Here is a 15,858-nt window from a genome sequence, read left to right on the forward strand (position 1 = left end):
TTACTCATGCAACTCCCTACAGCCCTATATCAATTCTATGGAAAAAGAAGATGGACTGACAGAAGAGCATTGGCCAACTTTACCTACATTGAAGTTTTAACTTGAAAATCTTGAAATTTAACACAAATAAGAAGTAACACAATGATAAAATGAAAGAAGATTGGCACCCTAATATTGCAATTTCATAAGATGCTTTTGGCGTCTTGGGAAGGAACATTTAATCAGGTCAAACAATGGTTTATTGAAAATTTATGCAATATATTTCATTTTGAAAATAAAATAATTGTAAACTGTTAATATCATGTAACTTAATGGATCAATACAGAAGTTTCATAATAAAATCGAAATTTCCAGTAAATAAGTGTATTATATTAATCTAAATTACCCAATTCGAATTTGTAGTTATTTCAAATCTAATAATTGCTCAGCTCTGAATATAAATGTTATAAAGAAAGAAAACATAGGTATTGCAAAGTAATACATTTTATTTACTTTTTTTGTGTTGAACAAAGACAATTCAATAACAACAAACATTGTTTCACAATAATTAATAGTAATCCTTGATACTTCAATCAGGTATCAAACAATTGAAATCAAACAATAATCAACACTTTGACATTAAAATTTGTACACTGAATTCAAATTCCAACATACATAACAGAGGAAAACTTACATTAACTTTTCTCAACAGAAGAATAATAATAATAAATGTAATAATTGAATTATAGTATACCAAATGTATGATATTACTATAGTATTAATATTGTAAAAGTATAAAAATGTTTTTTTTTTTAATTATATATTATAGGATAGGCACTGTAATACAAATTCTATAACACTATTGTGTGTAATAATACCATAGAGAGAAACAAAACAATTGTAAAGATTTTTGGTCAATCAACAATTAAGTGGTTTATAAGAGGAAGAAAGTACAACTGATATAGATGCAATAAATCATTATTTCAACAGTATTTAATTTTTACATATTTGATGGAGTATTTTCTCCACCTTTAATACATCCTTCAAAGAAATAAAATAGAAACAGAATTATAGAATTCTTGTTCTTCTACTCTTGTATCCAGCATTACTGGCTACTACAAATTTCCTCTACAACTCTGGCTGACAAAATGGGAATCGCTTGCTACAGCTCTCATATCCAGCATAACTGGCTCACGCCAAAAAGCTCGAACGCCCTCGTATCCAGCATGGCTGGATATTGCTGTTCAGCAACTTTTTTATTTTTAATAGAATCAGGATCGGATTGGTGGATGACTTCAACTGGGATTATTGTTCAGAACAACCACATGAATCAAAACAGTCACTTCTTCCATTGCAGAATGTTGTTAATGTGTTTCAAAAAATAAGCTTTTTTGAGCTTATAATAACCATTGCAACAAATGAATGTATTTTTCTAATATTAATTTTATTTATTTTTTAATTAAGCGATTAAAAATTAAAGCTGAATAATAATATGTCTTCTTTGAGCAAAAATAACAGGTGTTTTGAGTTGCGTAGTAACAGATAATACTCTAATGCCTAAATTGAGTTCAAACAAACACAATTTCAATTCTCAACATGAAGTAGGTAGTGAATTATTTTAGAGTGTAAGAGTGTAGAGTATATTATATTTTAGAGTTATTACCAAAGTTGCTAGTAAATATAAGTGATGAACTTGAGGAAGTGCTTCGATCCGATTCTATCAGGGACTTGCTTTTTGATGATGGGACAAAATTATGATATTGATATCATCATTAAAGATGACGGTTGGATGGACGATTCAGCAGAACTGCATGAGAGTGACTTTTTACAAAATTCAGAAGTTGTGAATGAATTATCTAGAGGTCAATGACTTGGAGTTGAATGGTGATCATGAAAGTAATTTGCCTGAAGAACAAGATGAAGACGATATAACTGACAGTGACAATAAAGACGATGACCCTTTTCCTAGGTTCAAGTGTTTACTAGAAAAACAAAAAGGATTTATAATTCTTGAAAATTTTGACAGGTCCTGTGAAATAAACTTTTTTAATCTGTTTTTCACCGATCAGTTACAACAAATAGTCCTGGAAAGCAACAGATACACCAAAGAAAAAATATTGACCACTGCGTAAGAACTCCACATGGCATTCATGGTACGGTATTTCTTTGCCTGAGTTAAAAGCATTATTGCTGTTATATTGAACATTAAACTCCAAATCAGAAATTGATGATTTCTTCTCTTCAGACTGGCTGGACTTTTTTTCAAAGACATCTTCAGTAAAGAGAGGTTCTATCAAATTTTTTGGACTCTCCATCTGTCACCTCCACCTAGCACTGGGCCTATATTAGGCACACTAACAAGATTGGGAAAGGTTAGACGAGTGATGGAGTATTTAGAGAGGAAATTCGCATCTCATTTTTGTCCCTCTGGAATGCTTATAATTGATGCTATAAAGTACAATTGGCTTCAAGGGTTGTATTTCATTCAAAGTTTATAATAAAGAGAAACCTACGAAATGGGGAATAAATGTATTATGTAGTTTGTGATGCTGTATCGGGATATGTCTGTGCAATGGAACCTTACATAGGATCTGCTATGAAAAACACAATGGTTAAGCCATATTTATTGGTAACAAGTAGTTGTATTGCCACTTGTAGAGAAATTGGAGAGATGTTATGGAGATGTCAGAGGGCTCCACATATTCACGGACCGTTATTATACAAGTGTCGAGCTAGCAAAAGAACTTTATTTGAAAAACATGCACCTAACAGGCACTGCGAATCGTCTAAGGAAGGGATTGCCAAGTGAAATTAGGAAGAAACCTAAGCTTAAAAAAGTTGAGACGATTTCTCTGAGGAAAGACCACACTCCAATCAACCCAGCATTTGAGCATGTTCTTGAATGGAAAGATAAGAGACCAGTTACCATGCTCTCTTTATTATATAATAATACAATTGAGGAAGTGAAAAGGATACTGAGAGGGGGAGTAACAGAAACTAATCAAAAACCAACTATAGTAAGTCGTCGTTATAATGATTTTATGGGCAGTGTCGACTTGGCAGACCACTACATTTCATCCTATTCTTTCACCAGGAAGTCTGTTAAATGGTGGTGAAAAGTATTTTTTTGGATGCTGGAAGTTTCTGTTGTGAATGCATTTCTTCTGTCCAATAACAATCGACCTCCTGAAAAACAACCAATGAGGCAGAGGAGCTTTAGAAGAAATCTTATCATGTCTTTAGTTGGTGATTTCAGAAACCCTAAACCGTATAGAATTCCTTCTGAGAAACATGATAAAGTGAGACTAAATGGAGGACTCCATGTGCCCGATCTTCTGGAACCAAGTAAGAGCAAGGATTTTCTTGTTTGCAGTAAGCAAAAAACTGGCAAGTGACAGGAAGAGAACCAGGAATTTCTGCCAAACTTGCCCCAACAAGCCCGGTCTTCATCCAGGATTTTGTTTCAAAAAGTACCACAAAGTGAAAAAGTTCAAAACAGAATAAAATGAAATCTATTTTTGATTATTACTTTTTGAAGCTACTTGCTGACTTGTCATACAATTTTACATTTCAATTTTTCCCCATAATATCTCGTACTGTATGGTTTCTTATATTTTTATAATAATTACGTCTTATGAACATTTGAAAATATTTTGACCAATTGATTTTTTTGTCAGTTAAAACATTCGACTTCTCATTCCTCATTTTTAAAAAGGTTCATGAGGTTTTTTCAATTTTATCAACCTCTATTATTCAAGATTTTTATAAAATATGTTCAATCTGAATAAAAAATTATTTATCAATCTGAAAAATTCATTTATAACCTTTTAATCCAGAAAATAACAATCTGATATGAGATTATATAAGATGTATTTAATAAAAATAAGGATTTTTTTATTGACTTATCAAAAAACATGAAATATATGAAATGAACAATACGATGAAATAAAATTGTACTTTGTAGAATAAACATAACATTCTAATATTTGGATACCAAATAATGCATTTTGATAGATTTTGAGAGTTACTACTGTGCAAGTGCCAGAGCTGTACGGCCAACTATGGAAATTCCGAGCAGAGATGTAGCAGGAAAAAAGGTTAGCCAGCGATGCTGGATATAAGAGCTGACGCACAGACACCCCTCTTTTAATTTCAGAGCTGTAGTGAGAAACGCAGTATCCAGCTATACTGAATATAAAAGCGCAAAGGGTTAAAATAGGGAGAGTAGAAAAGAGCCTTAGGTCGAGAATGACAGTAGTTGAGAGTTTAAAAAAAGTTGTTATCAAAGTAGAAAACTAGTGCAACACTGACTGAAAGAGAGTTTATGATGTTGATAAATATTACAAATCAAAAAATACAAATCTGTATTATTGTTTTTCCCACCAACTCCATTACAATAGTCTTTTGTTACAATAATGATGTTGAGGAGCAGTTCATTAAAATTAATAACATTCAACTAATGATATTCAAAAGCCCATAATTGTTTCAAGCTTAATCAAATATTTGTGAGAGTGCTGAAATGGTCTTGGAACAAAATTAAATTATAGTGAACTATGAAAAAATACAATAGGCTAGTGAAGTGTGTCAGTGTAAAATATAAAACTAATTCAACACCAAATCATAGATACGAGAAAGATAGAATTATATTCTAGGATGAAATTCAACTTTTTATAATTTGAAAAATCGACAAATGCTCTAATAATTTACTGGTGGAAGTACATTAAAATATAATTTTTTGCTCTCTATTTAGGCACACATGGAAATTTCAGTAGACTATTGATCTCAACAACTTTCAGACTATTTCACCCCATAATTATTAAAGTTTACTAATATTTTAAAATGAAAAAAAATCTAGGTAACTAACATTTTTAATCAATGAATATAAACATGATCAAATTATGTCATAGACCAATTATATTTTATAAAATACAATAAAAAATCGAAAACACAATTTTAATTTCAAAGCACGAAACTATTTTCATCAGTTTATACACGAAATCCAACCTGCAGAAATTAACTAAGATTTTAAGGTTAAAAATTTCAAAATTATATAATAATGACGAAAAATGTCTGAATAACAATATCGAAAAATACTGAATAAAAGGAATGAAATCAAAGTGAAAATTATCATACTGTAAAAATACATAATAATTTATAAACTTCAGTCATATTCATTTTAGTTTATAAATATGATAAAAAAATCTCAACCTTTCTTTTACAGGAAATTTTTAATGGTCTAGGAATGGTGTAAGATCAATAAATTAATTTATTATTCATTCATAAATGAAAATAACTGAACTTGCCAATCTACCGATGGACTAGCTCCGTTCTCTGGAAGAAATCCATTACTGAAAGCTGGAAAAGACAACTTATTATTATTATTATTATTACATTCTTTGGCATAGATTAGATTATATATGAGACACAACATGGAAATAATGTAGGGGAAATTATTTAGTTTCCCTAATGAAACGCCATTACTTAGACATCTGGGGGTGACAGTTCAACTATCATAATATTATTGTAGCTATTGTCAGCATTTTTTTTGAAGTAATATCAAATTCAATTATAAGCAGGTTAACTTATTGCTTTTGTGTTATCTATTTTCGCTTCTAAATCAATGCCTCACAGCGTGGAAGGAGGGACAAAAGTAGAGTGTTCAACAAGATATTGTTTTGCGGTGCTAAAAAAAACTTGAAAGACTCAAAAAAAGGAAGCTGGATAGGAAGATATGGAGAGATGAAGATATCAGTTTGGCATCTAGCAATGAGGAATGAAGTAATACATCTATTAAAGTAAAAAAACAATTTAAGAAGCTTTTGAAGAAAAGATAGAAGTTGTTCCAATGAACAACTTAGTTCTAATCCAGCAGTTGGTAATCTATTATTTTTCTTGTTCTATGCTCTCTGTTACTACTGGTGTTTCTATCCTTGTTTATAGCCTTTCTATGCTGTTTGAGCTGTACAAGTGCTTTTCCATTATTATTGTATTGAGAATGATGTGTTATGATAAATATTATTGATACCACAATACATGCAAGCTATATGAGTGAAAACTGCATAGAATTACAATTAACTTGTTTAGTCAGCATAGTCGTAGTGGAAGACAATATTGTATTCAGAGCTCAGTTCCTCCCTAGCGCACATAGCGAACGGACCTCATGAAGAACTTTGTAATGTTTTGTAATAAATAAAATTGTTAACCCTTTCGCTGCCAAATTAATTTCACAAAGTTGTGCCCACGGTGCTTTTCACGTTTATATACGTTTTTGCCAATTTGTCTGGACAGACAAATCCCGTAAATACCCGTTTTCAACTTTGAGCTCATTGTGCTATTAACGTATATTTACCATCTTGTTCATAGTGTATTAGATAGATTCCTTATAGTATTGCCAACATAACAAGCCAAGTTTCAGTCGATTCCCATTTTGTTGGGCGAAGATATCTAGGTTTCAGTGAGCAGCTGCACAGGCCACAGGCCCACAGCTGTGTTTATGTTCAGCAAGTAGTGTTGAAGCAGCTGAGTTCACAACATGTATTGAAGTTTTCTCATTTGAAACAAGAATGGATAATCAGCCGAGTACCAGCAAAAGATTTTCGGAACGTGAAATTCAAGACTTTCTCTTGGACTCTGGTTCAGAACTTGAGGAATCAGAAATTGAATTATATTCTTCTGATAGTGACGACAACCAGCTATCTCCAGTCTCAAAGCGGAAGCGATGTAGGGTTAGAGTGGATGAGCAGCATGAGATTGGTGATGGAAGAAGAGCTAATAATGTAAGTGATTCTTTTGAATGGGACTATAATAGTGAATTTACTCCAGTTGTTTTTGATTTTTGTGATGACGAAAGTGGAATGAAATTAGATGGTATAACAGATGAGTCCGAGGAGATTGATTTTTTTCTAAAGTTATTACCAATCGATTTCATGCAGAGAATTGCTACAGAAACGAACTATTACCATGAAAAAATCCTTGAAGAATTCTACATTCCTCCAAAGTCTAGGCTAAAGCAGTGGACTGAAGTGACTCATGATAAACTCTATCTATTCTTGGCTCTAACAATGCTCATGACCAGAGTAAAAAAATTGAGAATAAATGAGTATTGGTCTAGAAATCATCTCATATCCACGCCAATTTTTTCCCAAGTTATGTCTCGCAATAACTATCTCAATATTCTGAGTATGCTACATTTTGCTTCAAATGATCAGAAAAACTAGCAACCACCTGACAAACTGCGAAAAATTAGGCCAGTTGGTCGTGAGACCATTTTCGTGAAACCTTCAAAAACAGTTTCAAGCCATTTCAAAATTTATGCATTGACGAGAGGCTAATTCTTTTCAAAGGACGATTGGGTTTCAAACAGTACATTCCTGCGAAACGAAGTAGATTTGGAATAAAATTATTTGTACTATGTAATGTTGAAACAGACTTTATCCTTGATTTTATTGTTTATGTTGGAGCAGGAACTGAAATCACTGATTATTATGAGGTTGGTATGTCAGGGTCAGTTGTAACTACTCTTCTAAAAGACTATTTAGTAAAAGGACATACGGTTTACTTGGATAATTGGTATTCAAGCCCAATGTTATTCTTGGACCTTCATGAGCTTCAAACAAATTAATGTGTGCGGTACTGTTAGGAAGAATAGGAAATTCATGCCAAAGCTAAACAAAAAGTTGAAAAGAGGTGAAATACAATCCAGTCATACCAACAATCTTTTAGCAATGGAGTGGATGGATAAGAAGGAAGTTTGGATGTTGACAACACTTCACAATGATGCAAGCATTGAAAAAGTACAAAGAAATAATATGATCAAGTCAAAGCCAATTTGCATTGAAGATTACAACTATGTAGTGCAGTTGATAAGACTGATATGCTACTCTGCAACCTGAAATGCATGAGGAAGACTATCAAGTGGTTCAAAAAATTGGCTTTCCATTTCTTTGATATGGCATTTCTGAATTCATTTTTTCTATAAAAACAAAATGCAGGAGTATGCAGGAGAGAGTTCTTGCTCATCAACAACTAATGACAATATGTGAAGAGATAAAACCATACGCGAATGCCAACTTTTGCGAAAGGTTGTATGATAGAATGAAGTAGACGTAGGGATAACAATCTAATTATGGGCAACTATTTATTTATTCAATTGTTACTAGAGAGAAAATTTATTTTATATGTAAATGTTATTAATTATTTAACCATTTGTATTGTGTATTGTAATAAACATGTACAGATTTTCATTTAACTAATATTCAACAATTGATCGAGAAGTTTCATGTCCCTACTTATAACAAAAAACGAGGCAGACCATCAAGCATTGGCGCACCATTGAGCATTGAGGTTGACTGAAAGACATTTCCCCAGTGCTGTTCCTCCAACAAAGAAGAAAAAAATGCAGCAAGAACATGTACTGGTTGTGCACGTGCAAAGAAGAGGAGAGAAACCAGATATATGTGCGCAGAATGTGATGTTGGATTTTACATTCTTCCCTGCTTTGAAATCTATCATTCTCAAAAAAGTTTTGAGTTTCATGTGAGTAATTTACATTTGACAATTTTTTTACAATGACATTGACATTTACATTTTTTAATTATCTACATTTACATTTTATAGACGTTTTTCATTGATATTCACATAATATAATTGACTATTCTATTTGAAATATGAGTTATTTTTTCCCTAGATATCGAATTAAAAAAAAAGAAAATTATGGTGAAAATCAAAATTTTTTGTTGAAATTATGATAAAAGTTGACTAATAGCCTCATTAGTAAAAGGTCTAAAACAAGGTTTAAAGTGGAAATTTGAAAAAAAAATAATTTGGCCTGGTGGACTTGACTAAGAGGGATTAATTGGCTTGGTGGGCTCAAAGTTGTAAAATATACAGGGTGGTGCAAAAGTCACTGGACAGTTGGCTAAAAGAAAAAAAAAATAACAGGAAGATGTAGTACAATAGTTTTAGCCCATGATGTTGGTATTACAAAATGTTGATTAATTACGCCTCGTCAAGTTGGCAATACCATGCAATGACAAACACAACAATCGATCTAGTCAGTTTTTGAAAGCGTGTTCTGTGAGATGTGTTCGAAGCTGTAGTTTCCGAATTAGTTTTTTTTTTTAAACAGTTGTCACGATGTTAACAAAAGAAGAAAGAATCTTCGCTTTAAAAACATTTTATAAAAGTGGTGCTACTGCAGTTGGTAATGAATGGGGTAGACACTTTACATCAAAATCACCATCTAGACAAACAGTATACAACATAAGAGATAGATTTGAACAACATGGATCTGTTATGGATGCACCAAGATCTGGCCGCCCAACAACAGTCTCAACTGAGGAAAATGTGTTGCGAGTATGTTTAGCTGTGACCAACAGTCCACGATAATCAACCAGACGATTAGCATCTGAGCTGGATTTATCATGAAGGTCTGTGCAAAGAATATTACACAAACAGAATTTCAAAGTTTACATTCCACGTTTGCTACATGGGTTACTTGAAGATGATCCAGATCGACGTCTTCAATTTTGTGAATTGATGCTTAACCAACAGAAACACGATACTAACTTGTTCAATAAAATTGTGTGGTCTGATGAGGCTAATTTTAAGTTAAGCAGACAAGTTAACAGATATAACTGTACTTACTGGTATACTGACAATCAAAATCTTTTGTTAGAACAACAACTAAATCAACCTGGTGTGAGTGTCTGGGGGGCAATATCATCATTTGGCGTTCTAGGACCATATTTTTTTGAAGGAACTGTGACAGGAGATAAATACTTGGATATGCTTCAGAATTACGTGGTACCAGGACTCATGACGTGTGCTGAAAACTTTCAAGAAATTTACTTTCAACATGATGGTGCTCCACCACATTATGCCACTAACGTTCGCGATTATTTAAACGAAACTTTCCACAGAAATGTGATTGGACGAGGGGCAGATATAGACATGCCTCCACGTTCACCAGATATCACGCCCATGCACTTTTTCGTATGGGGTGTCATCAAGGACTTTGTTTACTCTCGAAAGCCTCAGACAATTGACGAACTGAAAGACTACATACACGACGCATTTGAAGGTTTGGACAGTGATACCAGGCTATGCCATAGAGTATGTCACAGTGTTCCCGAAACACTGGAAAGATGTATTAATGAAGATGAAAAACACTTTGAACATAAAAAATAATTCTAAGTATTTTTGTAATAAAAAAAATTCAGTCTTTGTTTATAGCAGTGTCCAGTGACTTTTGCGCTACTCTGTCTATATACACGTGATTGGCAGTGAAAGGGTTAAAAAGTAATTTATTGACAAACTATAACTGGCGCAGTCAGTAGGACGGCTTCAGAATTAGTAAATTCGTGAAATAAGTGAAAAAAAATTTCCGAAACATTGAAATAACTCGTCGGTTTTCACCGTTGAGAAGTCGTCGCGAACATCATTTGTGTCAAGTGAATATTGCCACAGAGAACTTCATTTGTGTCAAGTGCATATTGTCATCAGTGAAATAGTGTTAAGAAATCATAGTGCAATGTTGGATATTATCTTGTGAGTAGAAACAATTATTTATCTTTTGAACTATTTTATTATTGTGACATTTTTGACCCACATATTCATCATTACTTATTAAAAATGAATCCAGCACCACCTGCCCCTAAATTGCCAGCAGCAGGATCTTCTGTACCACCAGGTACTACTCCTGTTCTCAAGAAGGAGTATCTTGACATGATTCCTGAGTTCTTTGGAGAACCAACACTGTTGAACAGATTCATAACCATTGTAGATAAGTCAGTAGCTAAGTTTTATGTAAAAAGTAGCCCAGATGATTTTCAAAATGAGTATTTGTATTCAACAATTCTGTCTAAAATCAAAGGACAAGTCAATGAAGTAGTGAGTAGTTCAGGTAGCTATGATTGGCCTGACGTGAAAAACATAATAACTAGTATTGCTAACTATTTATCTAGACAAGAGGGACTGTTTCACTTTGAATCTAGAATTGAGTGAATTAAAACAAGAACCTGGCGAAACAGCTTTCAACTTCTATCAGAGAATCCAAAAACTTTTGAATCTTCAAATCGCTTATTTTGTTAACAAAGAACTACATGCCTCCAATGTTCTTTGCCAGTATGTATCACAATTAGCATTAAGAGTACTTCTGAGAGGGTTACGTGAACCCGTCGGTTCCCTAATGAGAACGAAAAACCCAAGCTCTCTTGAACAAGCACTCAACATGTTGTGTAACGATTTTCAATTCAAAATGACACCAACTCCAACACAAAATCACCAAAAACCAAACTTAGCAAGTTACTACCAACAAAAAAGAACCCCTGTTTTCAATGAACTGTCAGGCAACCCGCCAATCAAAAGAAATTTCCAAGGAAACCCAAATCAATTTCAACCCCGTCAATTCCAACACAATCACCACCAGTTTCAACCCCAGCAATTTCCAAACAGACAATTTCGACAACCACAACAGTATCAACACCCTAAACCACCACCACAACAACAACAGTACCAGCCTACCCCAATGAGTATTTCCACTCAAAACACATATGATGGACCAGCCAAGAAAAATCCACGTCTATTTCAAATGACTAGCAACAAATCCAGCAACAAAATCAAGTAGACGAAGCTACAAACAGTTTTAAAGAAATACCCAAATTCCAAAATCTATCGCTTGAAAATCAGCAGAACAGTCAAATTCATTTTGACGAACAAAAATTCAATGAAATTGAACAATCTGAGGAGAACCATTTTTTAGGTCACACCAGCCTACAAAACGATTCTCCATAACGAATCTCTGAGATAATGAGCTACCGTATTTCTATGACCCCAAAACAAACTTGAAAATACTAATCGATTCCGCAAGTACAAAATCTTTTATTAAACCATTTCTCGGACAAGAACTCTACAAAGAAACGATAGTAAAAGATCCCTTCGAAGTAACCACAGTTCATGGAACTTCAAAAGAAAACTTCAGTTGTGACATCCAAATTTTAGGAAAACAAAAATTGAAATTCCACCTATTTGATTTTCATGACAAATTTGATCTGTTGGCTTAGATAACATTAAGAAATTGGAATGCTCGTGAGACTTTGTAAATAATGTATTAATATTGCATGGGACAAAACTACCTTTTTTCTATCACAATCTAGATCAGAGAGAGAAGGCAAATAAAAAGGTAATAGAAAGTCATCTCATTGAAGCCAGAACATCGCGTATTGTTTGCATGAGGGTCAATGGATTTGTGAATGGTGATGGTGTATTACATTACAGAAACATCAAAGGCTGAGTCGCTAGTTAAAGTGACAGATGGTTGTGCATTGTGTACAATAATTACGAATCCCACTACGGAAAATAAAACTCTCAACTTCATTCAACCAATCAAAATTGAACCTATTGAGAACTATCAATGTGTATCACCCGAAAACTTTGAATCCAAACTAAATCATCCAAATTTCAACATGTTTAACCACAGTAAACCTACATTGGACCTCAACAAAATTAGGACAGACCACATGAACAATGAAGAGAAATATGAGATGACAAAACTTATAAGAGATTATAAAGATATATTTAATGTTGAAGGAGAAAAACTTTCCTTCACTAATCAAATCAAGCACGTGATAAGGACAACAGACGAGATCCCCGCCTACACAAGAAACTATCGATATCCAGAAGTCTATCAAACTGAAATCAATAATCAAATCGATGACTTGTCTGGAAGAAACATGGTGCTGGTAATGAAGCGGCTGACAAAGAATGCATAAGAAATGGAGAAAAAGCAGCTCTGGAACTCCAAAAGAAAATCAGGCAGATAAGAAATGTACTGAAAAGAAGACTGGAAGACCTTTATGAAGCAGATGAAGACCCTGACAATCCAGCTTACTGCGCAGGAGGATACTGATCTGTGAGCTACAACAAATATTATATTTTTTTGGTTTTCTTCACTTCTTGAAAAATTTTATTTTCAAACACTAAATGACATGTAACTCAATAACTATTAGAGATAGAGCTCTCAAATTTGTAGCACAGGTAGCTTAGGTGTATATCTAGTTCCACTCACAAGATTTTTGGACAAGGTTTATTGAAAAAAGAAATAAGAGTACATCGAATGAGAAAATTATGAGAAAAAAATTGTGTTTGAAAAAAAATCATAACTTTCTTTTTTTATTGTTGATTTGAAAAAACCTGTGGTACAAACTAGATATTTTGATTATCTTTCAAATAAAAAAAAATCAAGGCTCTATCTTCATCCATTCTTGAGATATGTGTCATTTAGTTAACATTGCTTGTATAGGGTTTTCGGGTGCCCTAGTATTTTGATCATCTTGAGACTGAGTTGAGAGATGTGCCACCATGCAATATAATCAACTATGATGAGACAAATGTTACCAATGATCTGAGCCGGAAGGTGGTCATATCTCAACGAGGGACAAAGTATCAGGAAAGGAAAGGGTAATGAACTCGACAAAATCCTCAATATCTGTTATGTTTGCTGCTGCAGCTGGTAATGCAACTGTTTTCCCACCATACGTTGTCTATACAGCACATCACATATTATATGACAGCTGGAGAGTAGGGGGTCCACTGAACTCCCCATACAACCGAATGAAGACAGGTTGGTTTCATTCATATTGCTTTCAAGACTGGGTTGAAACAATTGCTATAACATATTTGCCCAAACTTAAAGGAGTCAAAATATTGTTAAGTGGTAACCTGGCCTCACACCTTTCTGTAGATGCAAACAGGCTACGCCAGGAACATAACATGGAATTTATTTTCTTAACAACTAATTACATTCTCTTAAAGAGATGTATCACTGGAAGAAAGTAATGTTGTTGCGGGCTTCAAGAAATGTGGCATTGTTCCACTGGACAGGGAAAAAGTTCTAGAAATGCTGCCTTCATCTTGGGGCTCTATGGATTCGGGAGGTACCGGTAATGAAGCTGCTGCTGAGACAATGGATGCAACCTTCAAACAATACATGAAAACATTATGAGCATCTGACACACCCATGGCAAAGAAGTGTCAGTTCTTCTTGTTAAAAGCATTGATGTTGCTGACTTTCAACCTGAGATCCCTACTGGTGATGGTGATGACTATTCTTCAGGAGGACCTAGCAGCAAGAACAAAGAACAGAAAAGTGGAAGAAAGTATGATGAACAATCAGAGTCATCTACAGAAGAGTCAGTCTGAGTCAGAATCCTCTAAGGAAGATTTGCAGGAAAAACAATCAAATGAAAACGATTTGTCACAATTTTCTCTTGGGGATTATGCTGTGATCAAAGTAATGGGAAAGACCATCAATTCATATCGCTTGTATTCATATCGGATTGAATACATATCGGATTGACTATTCTTCAGGAGGACCTAGCAGCAACAACAAAGAACAGAAAAGTGGAAGAGAGTATGATATATAAGAAGAAGAGGGATATATTGGAAAATTTTATAAGAAATCCACCCATGGATTGAAATTTTCTGAAACGGATGAGGAAGCACTCTTTAAAGCTCTGGAGGATGTTATTTTCAGACTTCAGAAACCAAAACTGTGCTCATCTACAAACTTTTTTAATGGATGAATTGCATTTGAAGTTTAGATGGCTCAACTGTATTAAATCATGTAGTTGTTCTTGGAACACCTTTACAATTAAACATTTTTCACACCTTCAGAATTACAAAAAAATTCAATGATCTTGATTTTTAATTTTTCTCAATGTAAAATACTGAACAAATTAATACTGTGTGTTGTTATTAACCCTGTGTCATTTTAAACATGAACAACAGTGCATGCTTATGAGTGATGCTATTCACCCCAATTTGAGAAGTGAATCACAACAAACATATTTCTATTTTTTTAAATGTATGGTACAGTTCTTTCATTGAGTAATTCAACTAATAAAAGAGTATAAGACTGAAGTTTTAAAATATTAAAAAACGTTTTATAGCTTCAAAGTAGCTGTACTGGTGAAAAATGTGTAAACTGTTGCTATACACTCCATTCTACAGGATATAAAGATAACATTGAAAGTGCATAAGAAAAAATTTGTTTTGATTCATCATTTAAGGCCGTTTGCATAGTATAGATCACTAAACTCGATTAAGTTAATCTAGTTCAAGTTAAACTAGTTTAGCATTAAGTTGGTAATGGAATTGCAAAGTTTATAATATCAAGAAGGCAGTGCATTCAATTCAATCTAATTCTCCATCAATCCATGACCAGCTTGTGCTGGATAAATTTTGTTAGTGAAAAATTATACTCAAAAAACACAAAAGTCCACACTAATAACACTTAATCAAGATGGCATGCCAAATAGGTGGATAAAACTTGTGATCTCCTCATCGCCTGATGAGTAGAGTGGGAAGATAAGCAGTTTATCTCGCAGTACATTCCTGAATGACTTTTCTTCTAATTCACGAATACACTGGGGAAGTCTATTAAATATCTTCAGTGTGCAGATGGGATAGCTGCTGTGTGATTTAGTTAGTCTTGACTAAGGTAGGTTGATGTCATTTCGCCTCCTGTCTAACTCCGAAGTTTAACTTCGGGCTCACCAAAGGAAGGTGGACTACGCTTCAAGGTGCACAGAATATTTTGTGTCTTGGCCTCGTTCATGCACAGCCTGTTGACTCTAAATCACGAGCTGGCTTCCTCCAGCATTGAGGTTATGTAGCTACTCATTCGGAATTTGTGAATATATTATGATCTACAGAGCTGTATGGTGATGGAAGAGAAAAAGCGTTCAAAGAATTTCTCAAATGATGAGATACAATTATTATTAATTGTTAAAATATATTTTAGAATCTAAGAAAAGTGATGTTATTACACATAAATACAAAATGATGGCATGGAAGAAAGTAGAAAACAGTTTCAACAAA

General features: G+C 33.7%; 1 protein-coding gene across 1 annotated transcript in view; it reads right to left on the reverse strand.

The window, feature by feature from the left end:
* Window positions 1-465: 465 nt before the first annotated feature.
* Window positions 466-15,858, reverse strand: part of LOC111044187 (general transcription factor IIH subunit 1) — a 69,302-nt gene continuing 53,909 nt past the window's right edge. Inside the window, exon 13 of the mRNA XM_039424302.1 lies at window positions 466-5,334. The gene's annotated coding sequence lies outside the window, so the exon portion shown is untranslated. The remainder of the gene's footprint in view (window positions 5,335-15,858) is intronic.

Source organism: Nilaparvata lugens, chromosome 3 (assembly GCF_014356525.2).
Source record: "Nilaparvata lugens isolate BPH chromosome 3, ASM1435652v1, whole genome shotgun sequence".
Classification (NCBI taxonomy): Eukaryota; Metazoa; Arthropoda; class Insecta; order Hemiptera; family Delphacidae; genus Nilaparvata; species Nilaparvata lugens.